Source organism: Haliotis rubra, unplaced genomic scaffold (assembly GCF_003918875.1).
Source record: "Haliotis rubra isolate DU_JTF1 unplaced genomic scaffold, ASM391887v1 Scf228, whole genome shotgun sequence".
Taxonomy (NCBI): Eukaryota; Metazoa; Mollusca; class Gastropoda; order Lepetellida; family Haliotidae; genus Haliotis; species Haliotis rubra.
In genome coordinates, this window is record NW_025766314.1 from 688,377 (window position 1) to 705,976 (window position 17,600).

Sequence of the window (17,600 nt, forward strand, 5' to 3'; positions counted from 1 at the left end):
TATCTCCCACTCCAGCAATCTCTTGTCTCTCCAGTGTAGTCTTCAGATATAGCAAATTCTCAAAGGAATTAAGAATTAAAGTACAAATCAATGTCCAGCCTCAAGAAACAATTGTTATTTATGCCTGTACCTCGTGTTAATTGTGGACGAGGAACAAAGTTGTTCAAGTCCAGAATAATTTTTTTCTTCTTCTCTTCTTCAAAGACTAAAGACAAATCCGCCGAGTATTGCAAATGCTTATGAGTGTTACTTGATACAAAAAATAAATGACAGTTTACGTCACGGACTCTGTTCGCACAGAGGAATGCGTGTCCACTCACTGTCAGTTTTGATCAAAGGGAAACCTGTTAGCCTTTCAGGCAAAATGTTCATTGGCTTCTCAGTTCTGATTATGTGTCATCACTTCCCGACAGGTTTGTCGAACATCACAAAAATACGCAAACCAACTAATGTATACACAGAATCCCCAGAAACACAGAGTCCTTTCACTGTCTATATATGTATAGTTGAATACGGTTCCCTTGGGAATCTGTATATTTGATGATGCACGCTCTTCTTGTTTTGAACAACTGATACCTCTAGGAACTTTACACACATGATATGGCTGCCTATGGAACAGTTTGACATATCTGTCTATCAACATTCACTTGAAGGTCACATAGACTGGACTACACAAGGAATGACTATTCACTAATGATAGTACGTTGGGCCTATTCACATTCTTTCAAGGCCACGTGGACTGGACTACACAAGGAATGACTTTACACTAATGATAGTACTTTGGGCCTATTCACATTCTTTGAAGGTCACATGGACTGGACTACACAAGGAATGACTATTCATTAATGATAGTACATTGGGCCTATTCCCATTCTTTTAACTGAGCTTTGACGTTTTTCGGAATTTACCGTGGAGCAAACAACTAGCTGAAATTGAAATAATGATAAAATGCTTTGCTTTCATGTCGTTGATTAAGATCCACTGTAACACATGAAGGTACGTGGTTTCAAATACAAGATAATCTGCACTAACTAGGTGAAAACTGGTTATAAAGTAACATTCAGCAATGCAGGTGAAAGTCGATTTCACTTCTCCCTATTTCCTTTATAACTGCAAATTGTTTTCCAGCTCTAAGGATTTATTGTTCATTCCATCTTAATGGTAGAAAAACAGTTAAATTACACTGAGCTTTCTCAAATTGTTTGTTGCGATGATATTAGCGTTTCGTGTGATGTCTGTGTAGCTTGGTGGAAGTCTGTAATAAGAAAGAAACTGAAAGTACTCCCTGTTGAATTACACTTTCCGGAGTAATTATCTTATTTTCACAGTGCTTGGTACGACATTAACAGTATCAAGGGAAAAAGAGATGACCTTTTTCACACACCAAGATTAAAACCAGACGTTAGTCACAAACCCGAAATGAATTCTGATACCTTTTATAAAAAGGTCAGTTTTCTAAGATTTCTGGTACAACCCTGTGCGTGATATATTTATCTATAACCTCTTGTAAAATGGTTTTCGGTAGAAATGTTCAAAACACGTTCGATGAGAAATATCTCCATAAAGAGAAAACATATACCCAAGCAAAATTATTCCTTTCAAATTTCAAATCGCCGCGAAGATTTGGCAACTTTTTAAAAATATTTTTTTTATTTTTTATTTTGGCAACTTGCTGATGCGCCGTAAAGTTATGATCACTCAATCAGTCACATTATTCAAAGTGTATCTGTAGTCAAACCTTTTGATACAAAGCAAAAGAAAAAGGGTAATTATTTGTAATTGGCAACTTGCTCTTGACGCAACGCACATTTTATATGATAATCGATTAGAATGTAGTCTGTTTCAAAAGGAAACATTGTTATGTCACGTTTAATGAATAGGTCAACTCTTCTGTTCAGCATTCTGTAATCAGCTGGAAGGGTAAGGTTTCCTGAGGTTCAACGTTCACACTGATGGCATTCAGGTCTAGAGATGTATTGTCGACGGGCCGTGAAACAAATGCAATAACCCAGATAAGCAGATCTGTTTCAGCTGTCGACACTTGTCCAATACTACATCATACATTCTTCTGTGTGTACATAGCATTTGTTCCTTTCAAGCTAAAGGCTAAAATACATAATCGGCAGCTGCCAGTTTCTAATTATGGTTAGTATATCCCTACAGACGACGGCACACATACCACAGCCACATCAATCAGACCTACATAAGTGGCGAATAGTGTATATCTGGAAACACTCACCTTGTGTTCAATTAGCCGACAGCATGTGTGACAAAACAATCTGTCAGTTGTTGATCTCAGGAAAAAAGGAACCAGCAAAAGTGTGCAGAAATATGTTCCTTAATAGCATCTCTAAATTAGGGAACTGTTAGAATTACAATGCTCTTTCATTCTTTACCTGAGCTGTGGGCAGGTGCGTGAAAATTGTCTCAGCACATGTGCTTATGTTTGACTCCCAGTAACGGTTCTTCCATGTCTTAAACACAACATTTTCAGCCCTTATTATAAGAATGCCAACGACTTGGGAACATCCGTTGACCTGTACATAATTATGATCCAATTTCACAAGACCATCAGCTTATTTGTGCGTGTTACAAGCGAACCTTTCTCCTATGCAAAGACAGATCCTGTTCCAAAGTTTTCCAACACCGTGACAATTGCCTCAGCACATGTGGCTATGTTTGACCTCTAGTAACGGTTTGTGCATGTCTTTAACGCTGCACCTTTAGCCCTTATCATACGAATGCAAACAGCGTCCCTTGTTGAATCGCAGCATGTTGGTAGCATCTGTTGACCTGTGAATAATCATGATGTGTTCCAACACCTTGAATTTCGTTACGTTGTCTGTTGCACAGTGCAGACGCCAAAAAGGCTGCTTCGGACTACACAAACACATTCAAAACAATGTAATATAGTGTAAGTCAAATCAGAGCGATAGAACCATTGAAATATTCATGAGAAATCCCTGACACAAGCAGTTGTATGGTTCTGACCTTATCATCAGCACGTGTCAATACATCACATCATGATGCCAGGTGTACAAGCAACACACAGGTTATACAACCCAACTGGATTCAAAGCAATCATATCAACAAGAAGGGCATTATGCAGCTATAGCTACGTATACTTTTCTCAGTATCTCACCAGCAATCATACGGTTGGGTTTTTTCCGAAGACAGGAATATGTGATTTTTCAGGGATATGATGTGTCCGGAATCCCATAAACAGTTCCAGTTAATGGATTTAGAGTGATTTATTTACTAACGGAATTACATTTTTTAAAAAAATTTTTAAATGTTTTTATTTCAGACTAACGGAATAACATAATACATTCAGTTTACAATCTTAAAATGGATTAGATCAAAACAACGTTTCCCCATCAGAACAATAAACAATGATATTATACACCAGTTGAGTCAGATTTTGACTGCCTAAAACACATCTAGTTAAGATGTCTAGGTCGAGTGACGAATGAATTCCAGTACAATGAAAGGTGTATCCGACATTAATGAGCTTTTCATCACACCGTCAAAATTAGTTCTATCAAACGAAGGGTCAGTGACCGTTCGACTTATAACGCGACCTCTTCAAGAGACTCGGATATCATTAGAATAAACACCATGACGTCATTCAGCTATTGTAGCTTAGAAAGAAACAGCTGCATGCATATGTCTTGAACGTAAAGCCTTTCCTCCGTGGAACTCCTTGAATTGTACTGATTAGTCACACCTATGTACCTTCTCACCTCAGCACACGTGTAGTGTGGCAGCAGAACCCGGAAGTTAATTATAATCAAACTCCCTCGTATACATAAAAGGAGCCAACAGGTATATTTGTCATGGCGTATATTGATCAAATTATAAAACAAACTCAAGTGACATATTGAAATATCATTCTGCCAGTAAAAACCCGAACCGATATATTCTCCCGTTCTTTACAAAATACTGCATCTAAATTTTGGATTTCTCGTTTGACATTTAGAATTTGTCTTCAGCAACCCATGCTTGTAAGAGACCACAAACCTGATCAGGTGGTCAGGCTCGCTGACTTGGGTTGACTCATGTCAAGTGCGTAGATAAAAGCTTATGATGTCAGCCCTCGATTTGATTATTTACAGAGAACAGCTGAGTGCGGCGTTAAACAATCAACAAACTATTTCTTATTCCAAGTAGTCTTTAACGAAGGTGGAGTTTTATACTTAAGTATTGTATATCCCTAGGTGTTTTGCTAACATATGCATGATTGTGGACAATTTACGTAATGGACTCTGTTCGTATCGAGGAATGTGCGTCTACTCTCTGTCAGGTTTGATCAAGGGAATACTTGTATACCCTTGATCATTAGTAAACTTTCCATTGAGCGAAGGAGCGAAGGCAATCACAGATATGAAGTTTGTGTATCACCTATGTTTCCATAATCCACATATTATTGTGACTTTCATGAAGCATCTTTTAGACATTATACAAAAATCATGGTTTTGAAGACATTTGTCAAACATACATCAAATGTAAATCCTGAAGGAGTCCTGGAGCAAAGAGACCTGTTTGATATACTTTTGTGTTGTGTTACCTCGATATGTTTTACACTGGATATTTTAGTCAAACTTCACGTCCGTCTCGTGGGACATTTTACTGACATACCGTTCAACACAACAGTCTAATGTTGACGCTCTGATTGACTTGACTCAAATTACAGATAACCCTAATGTCTTCAGGTTTATGAAGCTCTCATGCATGTCCGAATGCCAGTGTGATTGGTACTCTGTACGTCAAACTAAAAAAGAAATTACTGAATTAAGCAAACAATTGTGACAGCAATATTAGGCTACATTTGTACAGAGTATGCAGATAACGTACTAGAGAGACATACTGATAGTTGTTCTAGTTTTCCTGTCCATGTATATTGGTGGACAGGCACCTCTATGATGTATAACACATCTGTTTTGAATCTCGAGGTGACTCCTCTGTGATACAACGCGTGCTGTGTTTGCCAAATGCACATTAGTTCGTTAGACAAGACATTTGGAAACATACTTGTTGATCTATAATAATTGGACTGTTTCCGACTTGGTGAAGACATGTGACATGTGCATCAGGATCATGCAGTATTTGTGTCATGTCCTTCCTTCTGTTAAAAACACCCCATATTTCGTTCTTGCTTACCCCTAACAGTGCCTTTGTCGTTTGTAACGTGTAGATTGATGATTTCATTATTCCATTAGGTATATCACCTGACACCAAGCAATAAACAAGTCTTTCAGAACCTGAGTAGAACCCTTGCTGCAATTGTGATAATTTCTCAGTGTGATTAGGAAGAACCTCAGATGGAGGTTTTGCACGCGAAGAATGCTTCGTCACTTTGTGAGAAAACTGGCGTTTTGTAAACTAATGGTAGCGTGAGGATTTTCTTACAACATAACACTCATGTGAAGGGGAACGTGAAGGTTTTGTTGACATCTATATAATTACATTTCCATGTAATTTGCTCTTTAGGTGCTCAGATTCTAATGCATGAAATAAGCGGGACTTATCGTGGTAATGAACTATTAGCGCCATGTAGCTACAGTTCTCGCGTCAAAGAAGTGTCTCTATAGCCGCAAAATCCCGACATGGATTTTGTATTTTGTTTAGTTTTGATTCATTTCTTTGTTATCTTAAACCGCACTAGGCAATTTTTCAGCTCTATGACGGCGGTCTGTAAAATCGAATCTAGACCAGACTATCCAGTGATCAACAGCATGTGCTTCGACCTAAGTATTTCGTAGACGTTTAATTTGAAAGGACTATTGTCTCGTCTTGCCTACACATGTGGGTCTATGATTGTAAAATCCCATATAACACAAGAAACTGATTTGCCAATTGAGTTAAGATAGATGTTAATGTAATCTGATGGCACGAGAACACATGACTTCACAATATAGAAATAAAAAGATATAGTGGAACCTTCTCAATACGACCATCTGACGTATAGACATATGGATAAATCTTTACTTCATCAAAGATCAGTGCAAACGAATAACCAGTTGTATTCATCCGTTTGGTCTTGGTTGGTTTAAAGGGGAAAATAGCTGTGAAAAGTATATGTATGGATCGTTGATCAGAGATGTTACCAGGTATCCGCCAAAAAGGGTAAACCTGCCCTATCTTACCGCCAGCACCAACTAGTGTTGGGAATTGGTTGAAATTTCACAAATGATGATTGCTTCATTACCAACGAACAATCATCGAAAAAATTGGTTCGCGTCATTTTTCAGATTTTCCTATCCAGGTTGTTATTGCTGATATGTATAACATGATGCAACTTGCTACTTTAAAGTGATGACTAATATATCATGGACATAAACTTCCTGGAGTCTTAAAGAAATATTCAGTCATGACTTTTCAGTTAGTGAAGTCAGTTTTCTAAGAATTAAACACGTTTTCAGGCCCTGACAACTTCTAAGATATGTTCCATTGTCAAGTGTTGCAAAGACTAAAACAGTAGTTCCAAAATCGTTTAATATCGATTATTAGAAAATGTGATCGATTGCTTGGTCGTTTGGTCACTGCACCAACAATTCACAACTTACTTGTCACATTTTGCAAACATGACTACTTGCAAGTGATATCTAATGCAACATATATTATGTAGCGAAAGGTTTTCTATCGCATCCAAGCTAAATACTGCATCTTGTTCGACGAATTGTGGTATTGACTGAGGACCGTGAAAAGGTGATTATACCTTTTGATTAAGTGTATTTGAGAACTAAGGTTTCACTACGTATATCAACTTCACATGGCAGGTAAGTTTGCAGTCGTTTTCTAGACAAATCCCTTGTCTAGAGTCTGGAACGTAGTTTAACAACAGCGAGCTGTCCCACGATTTTCTCCAATGTTAGTAAAAACAGCCGAAAAACCTGTAGCACTGGACAACGCGACACGGAGTGTAATACGGTCCATGTAATTATAATACCATTTACACAAATTTATTATTTTCAGCACTGCTGTGAGATATGGCAATGAGATATATTGAGTGAATGAGTAAGTTAAACTTTTAACTTTTAAGTGACGTCGGCAATATTTCAGCCATATTGTGACTGTGACATAAATACTCATTAAAACGGACTGACTGAGTTTGGTTTTACGCCGCTTTTAGCAATATTTCAGCAACATTATGGCCGGGGAACACCAGAAATGGGTTTCACACATTGTACCCATGTGGGGATTCGAACCCGGGTCTTCGGCGTGACGATCCAACGCTTTAACCACTAGGCTACCCCACCGCCCTTACTCATTAAGAATACATAAATAAAATATATAACACATGTCATCAAAGGAAAATAACATAAACAAAGTATCACAGATATATGATTTATGAAATACTACTACTCATAACTGTACATCATAAATAGGGTATAGACAGCCAGCAACCAAAGGTAGGCCACCACTCTGGGGAGCATGGGGCCTTACAGTACTATTGCATGGTACCCCAGATGGATACATGGCATTCCTCTGGCAACTGATGATTATCGGACAATATAGCGGAACAATTATCCGAGTATCACGGAATCTGTGATCTTTGCTGGAATATTGGTAAAAGCGGCGGAATACCATACTCACTCACTCACTCACGACGTGATTAGCAAACGCTTTACCACTGGGCTGACAAGGTGAGCGGGTTGAAAAGAAGAGAGTTACTGAGGATGGATAGGAATATTCCAACAATGCCACGCTTGGAGACACACAAACGAACTTAGTTTTTTTTATCCATATTGGGACTCGAATCAAGGCCTCAGGCGTGACAAGCAAACACAGTAATACAAGTAAATATGAAATGGAAATCCGGGTTCGAATCCCAAAGTAGGTAAAATGTATACATGTGTCTCATGATGTGTCTCAGGTGCGGCTCAACCAAAATATAACCTTTCTCACTCACTAGCATGGCTTTTTGATAAGGTGTCCAACTTATTCATCACGACCCACTGTCCCACCCTACTCACTGTCAGTTTTGATCAAGCGAAAATGGCGTACCGTAGGTCAAACTGATCAAGACATACATGAACATGATGGCAACAACATGATGCTACATTTGTACAGAGAGTAATACTATAGAGTTATACTGCACTTCGTTTTAGTTCCCAATTCCGTGTATATGTACACATCTCCTTGGAATCTCAAGGCCAACTCCCTAGCTAGCTACCCGTGAAGATCCCGGTTAAGAAGATCTTCAGTAACCCATGCTTGTCGTAAGAGGCGACTAACTGGATCAGGTGGTCAGGCTCGCTGACTTGCTTGACACATGTCATTGTATCCCAATTGCGTAGATCGATGCTCATCATGTTGATCACTGGATTGTCTGGTCCGGACTCAATTATTTACAGACCTGGAATATTGCTGAGTGCGGCGTAAAATTAAACTCACCCACTCACTCAGCCCTTTGCTAGATAACACAATTGTGCATTAGTTTGTTAGACAAGATATTTGGAAACATGCCTGTGGATCTGTTAGCACCCGTGTGTCTTCGAGTGGGTAAAGATTATATCACACAGTCGTTCTTTCAGTTTGTCTCGTGCATGAAGATCATGAAGTATCAATGTCATCGCCTCAATTTTGTTGAACAAAACGTTTTGTTGTTTACCTCCAACAGTGTCTTGTCTGCTTCTATCGTGTAGACTGATGATTTCATTACGCCTTCAGGTATATCATCTGACACCAAGCAATAAGCACGTCTTTCAGGAGAACATGGCAAGAAGGTATGCAGCAACAGTGATTATTGTTGAGCATGGTCAGGAATAAAATGTTTTTCAGACAGGTTTCGTACGCGAAGAATGCTTCGTGAGGTTATGAGAAAATTGATGTTTTGTAAACTAATGGTAGCATGTTGCTATTCTTACCATATGACACATGTGGAGGAAGGTGGGGAACGGGAAGTGTTTTGTTGGTCATCAACAGAATTATTCTACCGTGAAATGTGTTCATTATGAGATGGGGTAGCTTAGTGGTTAAGGCGTTCGCCCGTCACGCCGATGACCCGGGTTCGATTCCTCACATGGGCACATTATGTGAAGCCCATTTCTGGTGTCCCTCGCCGTGATATTGCTGGAATATTGCTAAAAGCAGCGTCAGACTAAACTCACTCACTCATTATGTGATCAGATGGCAAATATTTAAACGAACGAGATAATGCGACAATTAACTATTAGCGCCATATGGCTACTTTCCTTACTTGAAGCCGACAGGAATCATGTATTTAGTATTCATTTATTCTAGAATTTGAAAGATAGATATGGATAGATCTATACGATGTGACTTCCTGACTACAGAAAGCCAACTCCATCAACACTCAGTATACATGTAGGTTAATACGTTTGTCGTCACAATATATATTCTTGGTTTCAGAAACAATTTGCTTGTTTTGAAAACCCTGTAACTCATTTGCTGGTACCAGGAAGAGTTTCACAGATAACAGGTCTAATTGGAGGCCATACCGATGTGTGCCAATCTTAATTTCCTTGAACATGATGACTGTCAAGATTTACCTTACAGTACGTTTGTACCACAACAGTATTCCGACACACTTGTACTAAAACGCCAGCGTATCTAACGATAATCCTAGAGCACAATAACACCTAAAGACTTTCCACTAGCAATCATTGATTTTTATGTCACACAAGATGAATGTGTGTTTGAACAGAGAAGTGTTAAGATCCGTGTAAAACAGTCATCATTGAGAACATCAGAAATGACATTTTCAAAAAATGATATGACGTGCATTAAGAGAAGCATTCTGAAATCTCCTTGTTGACCTTCCCTGAGGTCCAAAATCACTTTATGCTGCAAGCTACTCGCAGTCATTGAAACATCTGTCGTTTGAAGCTTTTTTCAGATGAAAAGGTTAAAGTATCTCGGTGCGTATACGATTGTTACGGTGGTTAATTTGCGGATTGTCAGGAGACAAAGATTATTGACTGCCTGAACATTGGACTTGTGACATTTTGCCAACTTGACGGTTTGGAAGTGATATCTGATGCAACATATAATATACGATAGATACAATTATCTATCGCACCCTCGTTAAACACAATATCTCGTTCGACCCCTTATTGCATTGTCCGAGAACATTGTATATAGCAGATGAGATGAAAGGGGGTTGTCCCATTTGACAAAGTGAATTAATGAGCGAAGTTTTAAGGAGCAGCATGTGACAGCAATAAGCTCAATATGGGGAGTCAGTCCAAAGTAATTCAGTTTGCAGTACGTTTCCTCTTTGAGAGCAATTATTCACGATTGGGTGAATCTGGGACACAGTTATCAAGATATGGTTACAAAAGTTTATGTCAGCTATGAAGTGTACAGTGCTAAAAGAACACCTCCCGAAACAGAGCCCGGGAGAACACCATACTGCAGAAATGCGGTCTTCCACATCTTGTTTTCTTCTGGACACATCTGCAGTTATATGAGATCTGTAATAATTAGTTGAGTATACTTGTTGATAGTGTCAAAAGCTGAAGACAATTCAAATAAAACGAGGACGGCTGCTCCCTCTGTGTTCTAGGACAATATAATTAGAAGAGTACACTTCTTGAAAAACAAATGAGAATGACTGCTTACTCTGAGTGAAAAAAGCAAAATGTTTCATTTCAGGATGTCCAGTTTTAGTCAGCATAGATGCCACAATGCTCGTCGTTATGAATCAGTTTTATGTCTTCTCCGATATATCTTCGATGCTCATGCTGTTGATCACTGGATTGTCTGGTCCAGACTCGATTATTACAGACTGCCGCCATATAGCAGGAATATTGCTGAGTGCGGCGTAAAACTAAATTCACTGGCTCACTCATCGATATATCTGAAACTTAAGTTTAACTTCTTGGCTTTATTTCCTAAGTAACGTATGTTATATTTGGGATTCCACTTTCTCAGTAAAGTACGGATTCTAGTACTTTTGTTGGGTTTAGTACCATCCGGGATTCGAACCCACACCTCAGCGTCAGGCACTTAGCCGCCAGCACACACTCATTCGTTTGATAGTATGGCGATATGTGATGAAGATTCCTCGAGATTCTCACGAGTAATTGTGATTTGTTCTGTTAAGAGATAAGAAAATGCTCAAGCCATGCCATTTGAATATCTGCTTGGTAGTAGTGGCTAAGTACTAACGGTTAAATAAAAGTTGAGTATAAACTTTTTACTTAATAATCAAAGTGACCGAACTCTTTTCACATCCACGAGAAATTTGTAAGCTTATTTCAAATAATAAGCCAAATATGTTACCAATATAGCCAAAGGGTTGAGGCCAGTAGTTACAGCGAAAGTTACCCGGAAATCTCTCAGAACGTCTAGCAATCATCAATCTGTGCTGAGTGACATTAATTTCCGCATGTGTTTACCTGTTTGGTAAAAAGGAGGCTTACTTCTCAGAATGAATTATATCAGTAATTGCCTCTTTGGCAAATAGACATCAGTCGCAAAGGGGAATAATTCCACATATTCACATATCAATCGAATTCTGTATAAATAATTGTGTCACTTCCAGAGATACGATGAAGATGCCTCATTGTCCCCCGCCGCAACGCGGAAAAAGGGGGACTATGTATTCAGCGGCGTCCGTCCGTCCGTCCGTACATACGTCCCGATTCTTGTTAACGCGATATCTCATGGACTGTTGTACCCAATGTCTTCAAATTTGGTGACAGCCTACATTGGGGGATAACCCAGACACCAGTTCATTTGGGTGACCTTTACCATATTTTCAAGGTCATCACAACATTTTGAACACTTTTCAAACTCTTGTTAACGCAAAATCTCACGGACTGTTGTACCCAATGTCTTCAAATTTGGTGACAGCCTACAGTTTGGGATTACCCAGACACCAGTCTATTTGGGTGACCCTGACCTTATCTTCAAGGTCACCACGACACTTTGACCACTTTTTAAACTCTTGTTAACGCGAAATCTCATGGACTGTTGTACCCAATGTCTTCAAATTTGATGACAGTTTACATTGGGTGATTATGCAGATACCAGACAATTTGGCTGACCTTCAAGGTCACCACCATACTTTGACCACTTTTCAAACTTATGTGAACGTGACATCTCATAAAACATTGCACCCAATGTCTTCAATTATGTCAACAGCCTACATTGTGTGATTATGCAGACACCAGTCATTTCAGGCATCTTGTATGTGACCAAAACAGGAAAAGTAGTAAATATACTGAACATCATTGAAAACGCACCAGTCTAAAATTGTCCATATTTTCATCAAGATGGATTTCAGCATGACAAAGATCAATGAGTACAACTAACATGAAGTCGAAGGGCATGTTCAGTTGAAAAAGTGCTTTGGAAAGTAATTCCTGTCCACATTATGACTCCTAATTCCTAAATGCATCAACATGCAGCCACGCCATGAAAAAAGCGCGAATTTCATTCTGAAATCATACTGACTGTGACATTAAAAGCAGGTATATGAGAACCGATTCTCATTGCTTCACTAACGTTTGTGAAACGAGGACAGAGATGTCGAGGTTAACACCTCACGAAAGAGAACGTGCACTAGGCATGATTCAGGTTGGCAGCAGCAGTAGGGATATTGTTCGACAATTCGGACTTGGCCACTCCACCATCGTTTGGCTTCATAGACGACATCAGTAGACAGGCAGCACCCCATGACGTTCAATGACCTTGGCAACAACGTGTTACGACGCTCCATCAGGATCGCCATATTGACCTTGTCCATATCAGTGATTGAACACTGCTGACTTCCAGGACCGCTGCACTAGTTCAAGGTTGACGTGGGGGTCATCAGCGCTGACTCCATGCGACGCCGTCTACACGCTACAGGTCTCCATGCTCGACATCATGAAACATCATGAAATGACTGATAACGATATCAGGTACAAAACAAATTTCACGATGGATGAAATCACTCAGACGGCAATAATTTGATTTCAACCAAGTCAGCGAGCCTGACAACCTGATCCCGTTAGTCGCCTCTTACGACAATCATGGGTTACCGAAGATCAATATTCTAACCCGGAACTTCACGCGTAACGGCAACTGGAAGGAGCTACTGCATGATTAGAACTTTTGACTTCTGGAAACACCTGTTAATCTGCTACAAACAGCTTTAGAAGGAGCTTCTGTATCAAGAGAAGTGTTGTATTTTGGAGCACATGTTAATCTGTGAATAATTATGATACACAACTTGGTAAGAACACAAACTTTACTTGCTCTTCTATTTTGGGAACATTATACCGAAAGGTCTCGTTTGAAAATAATCCAATATGTCAACATCTTGAATCACGCTGTTACACAAATCAAAATGATGATTAAGTGACTCAAAAGCCATGAAGATTGCTCCAGAGTGCACTAAAACATCCAAAGGCTAGTGATAAAATTCAATGAGATTCAAATCGACGCTCATCTCAATATGATCATGGGAATAATATCATGTAGGTTTTAAATCTCATCAGCAGTAAAACCTTATAAAACGTCATAAATAATGGTATTGTATTTCAGACATAGGATATGTCTGGGCACTCTTAGATCTGTCGGACCGCCTCCGTGGTGTAGTGGTTAGAGCGTCCGCCCGGAGAGCGGAAGGTCGCGGGTTCGATCCCCGACCGCGTCATACCAAAAGACGTTAAAATATGGTACTTGTTGGTCCCTGCCTGTCGCTGGGCATTAATGGGTAAAACAAGGACTGGTCGGCTCGGAGTCAGTATAATGTGTCTGAGTGGGGTATTCATGCTTCACCGCGGCATGGTACCTCAGTGAGCTAGCACTATAAAACTAGCTTAAGTATGGGCTAGTACAAGCAGCCCCACATACACATACACACGCATGCACGTCGTCATATGAGCGAAATATTCTCCAGCGCGACGTTAAACCCAATTTCACCTCACCTTAGACCTCCTTCTATGGGAACCATGTTAACGGATTCGGAGTGTTTAACTTATACACCGAATTACTTCATATATCAAGAATGTTTCAATGAACAAAACAATAAGCTATGATATTATGTATGAACAGAGTCAAATTAATGTGTTTTTCGTTAAAAACCATGGAGTCAAAATGTTTACTCTGCTGCAAATTATTGCCAGTACAATGTGCATCAGACATGTAAATGACTTTCATTACACAGATTAGTCAACCATCTTACAACCAAAATACGACCTCAAGGAGAGACTCGAATAACAACAATTCGAATACCGAGGTCTGATTAGTAAAACAATGCACTTTTACCCTTATCCCTTGAAACAGTCTGAGTGGAGGACTGGGAATTTATTGAGGTATCTTGTTAACGATCTTCAAAGATACCCATGTTTCTCACCATTGTTGTTCTTCATGGTAGATTACGCTTAAGATTACAAGATACTACGCCCGACAAACAAGGGTTTATACGAGTATTTTTATAGATGGTTTATGTAAAGGTGTTCTGAAGATTTTGATTCATTTGATGACATACAATATCATTATAACCCTTGTTATGACTCCACTGTGTGCAAAAGAACATGTGTGAAGTGATTTCCAAATTTAACGAACATATTTCCGTCACAATTCGCAGCGAGTTGTATTTCTTAGACGTGTCAGAAACCTAAGCTTCAATCCTAGTGAGTTTGGTTTTACGCCGCGTTCAGCAATATTCCCGCAATATCACGGCGGGGGACACCAGAAATGGGCTTCACACATTGTACTCGTGTGGGCAATCGAACCCGAGTCTTCGGCGTGACCACTAGCACATCCCAAATCTTCGATCCGCCCTGGTAGATTCGTAGGTTTGTTAGTACTGTACATGTTTCTCTGAAGGTTCACACGACACATGCCCTGCATCACTTTGCCCCACTTTCCTTCCATGATATTACAGCAAATATGTTGACAACTACGGTAAACAACTCCTGAATCAATTTCCTCCCAATTTTCAATTCTTTCATTCCATTTATTATGTCCTTTCCGCCTTCTTCAAAATCGTTTTCCAACTCCATGTAGTCTGCAACGACGGCTGACCGTGGATTAAACATTGTAAATCCCTATGCGTGTTGCTGACATAAGTATGAGGTCAATTACGTAATGGATTCTGTTCGTATCGAGGAATGTGCGTCTACTCTCTGTCAGTTTTGATCAAAGGAAAACCTATCAGCCCATTAGTACAATCTTCGTGGGCTTTCCAGTGGCTGTTAGAAAATGTGTTATTCAGCACGTTTCCTATACGTTTGCCGAGCAGCATGAAACATACTTTCTTCTTGTGTATCATCAATGCTGGTTCCATAACCCATAAACATGTATATATATTTTTTTACTTTCATGAAGAAATACAAATACATGCAAATACTGACGGAATATAGGTGAGGTGAGGTGAGGTGAGGTGAAATTGGGTTTTAACGTCGTGCCTGAGAATATTTCGCTCATATGACGACGTGCATGTGTGTGTATGTGTATGTGCGGCTGCTTGTACTAGCCCAGACTGAAGCTGGTTTTAAAGTGCTAGCCCACTGAGATACCATGCCGCAGTGAAGCATGAATACCCCACTCAGACACATTATACTGACTCCGAGCCGACCAGTCCTTGTACCCATTAATGCCGAGCGCCAGGCAGGGACCAACAAATACCATATTTTAACGTCTTTCGGTATGATGCCTTCGGGGATCGAACCCGCGACCTTCCGCTCTCCGGGCGGACGCTCTTACCACTACACCACGGATGCGGCCGACGGAATATAGAGGCCTTACGAAGAGATACCTGTTTGATACAGCATGATTGACGTTGTGTTACCATTCATGTGACACGGAATATATATTGTACACCACGAGGGCCCCCTTAACTGATATAATATTCACAACAACGTGTAGTCCAGACCACAGTCTAATATCGACACTTGGTTGGGCTTGAATAACAGATAAGGTGATGTCTCCGAGTTAATCAGGTCCCCATGAATATCCCAAAGCCAGTGTATATGGTGGGCTGTTGGCACATCTGTTTGGATTCTCGAGGTCAACTCCTCTGCAATATAACGTGTGTTTCTGTTTTGTGGATTGGTGATTAAATTACTCCCTTAGGTATAAAGTCTGCGGACATCACGCAATAAACACGACTTTAAAAATAATGCCATATAGATAATAGCCAGGAAGAGTTTGCTTTTGGTCCATGCACACGACGAATGGTACGTATCGTTTTGAGCAACTTGGTTAGCATGTTACTTTTCTCACCATATGACACACAGGTCGGCAGGGAACGTTTCCGTTGGCATCAGAAGACGTTTCAGTATACGTTGCCCTTTATGTGGCGCTATTACATTCAAGCAAACGTGGGTTGTTGTAATATTGGAGTAATATGATTACTGTCCTTACTACTTCAAAGAAGCGTCATCACAGCCGTAATATAACCTACACGAATGTGGTACTTGGTATTCGTTAAATCTATAATTGACTAAATGATAGCTTTTGTTTTTTCGCTGTTGTTCACTTGTATGGGATGTACATTTATTGGATGCACGAAACATCATGAAATGACTGATAACTACATCAAGTACGAAACAAATTTCACGATGGATGAAATCCCTCAGACCGCAATAAACTGATTTGCTTGTATACATACAGGTCATATATCAATATAAACATTTTCCTGAAGAGTAAAGAACGAGACATGTTGGAGAAAAAGGCATTATATAAAGCGTTATATAAAGCGATAGTGGAACCTTATAAAAACATACATATGACATATACGCATATGCATATGAACAGATTTGTACAATGCAACGTCCTGGTCACAAACAATAGTTTACATAGTTTAATATTATTGTCATCGGAACCCTCGCCCGTGGTCTCAGAAACAATTTACTCATCTAGAAATACCCATACCTCAACTGTGGGTACGAAACTTTACTGAACGTCACACACATTCGTCTCAGGCTTCATTTCACTGTACATGATGATTATATAGGTTCATTTCACAGTTCGCTTATGGCACAACAGTTTATTTTGACGATGTATGCCGGCACTTTGCATGTATATCTATATTGTGTAAACAGAGCAAAACAACACCTGGAGATTTTTCACGAGAAATTGCTGTCATCTCATCTCACTGAAACACAAGAACAAAGATCTGTATGAAACATTGAGAACATCAGAAATCATATGATTTTGAAAAAAAGATATGACGTCCATTTGGAAAAACACTCTCAAATTTCTTTGTTGAGTTTTCTTATTGCCAAGCATCACTTTATACTGCTAGCTATTTTCAGACATTGAACCATCTACCCTTTGAAGCCTTTTTCCGATAAAAGGATTAATGTAGGACACGCGCGTGTAGGAATGTTACGGATGTTAATTTGCTGAGAGTATTGATGGATTGGTGATGGACTTATTATCCAAGACGTTTCAAACGTGACGATTTGGAAGTGATATCTGATGACATACATGATGACATATATTACGTAACGATAGGATGTCTATCGCATCCATCCTAGTTAAATGCAATATCTCGTTTGAACGCTTATGGCATTGGCCGAGTCCAGTGTTATACTCTGATACATTGAATTATTGAGCTGAGGTGTAACACATATGCATGATATTACGTTGACTAGCTTAATATGGGAAGTCAGCCGACAGTGATTCAGTTG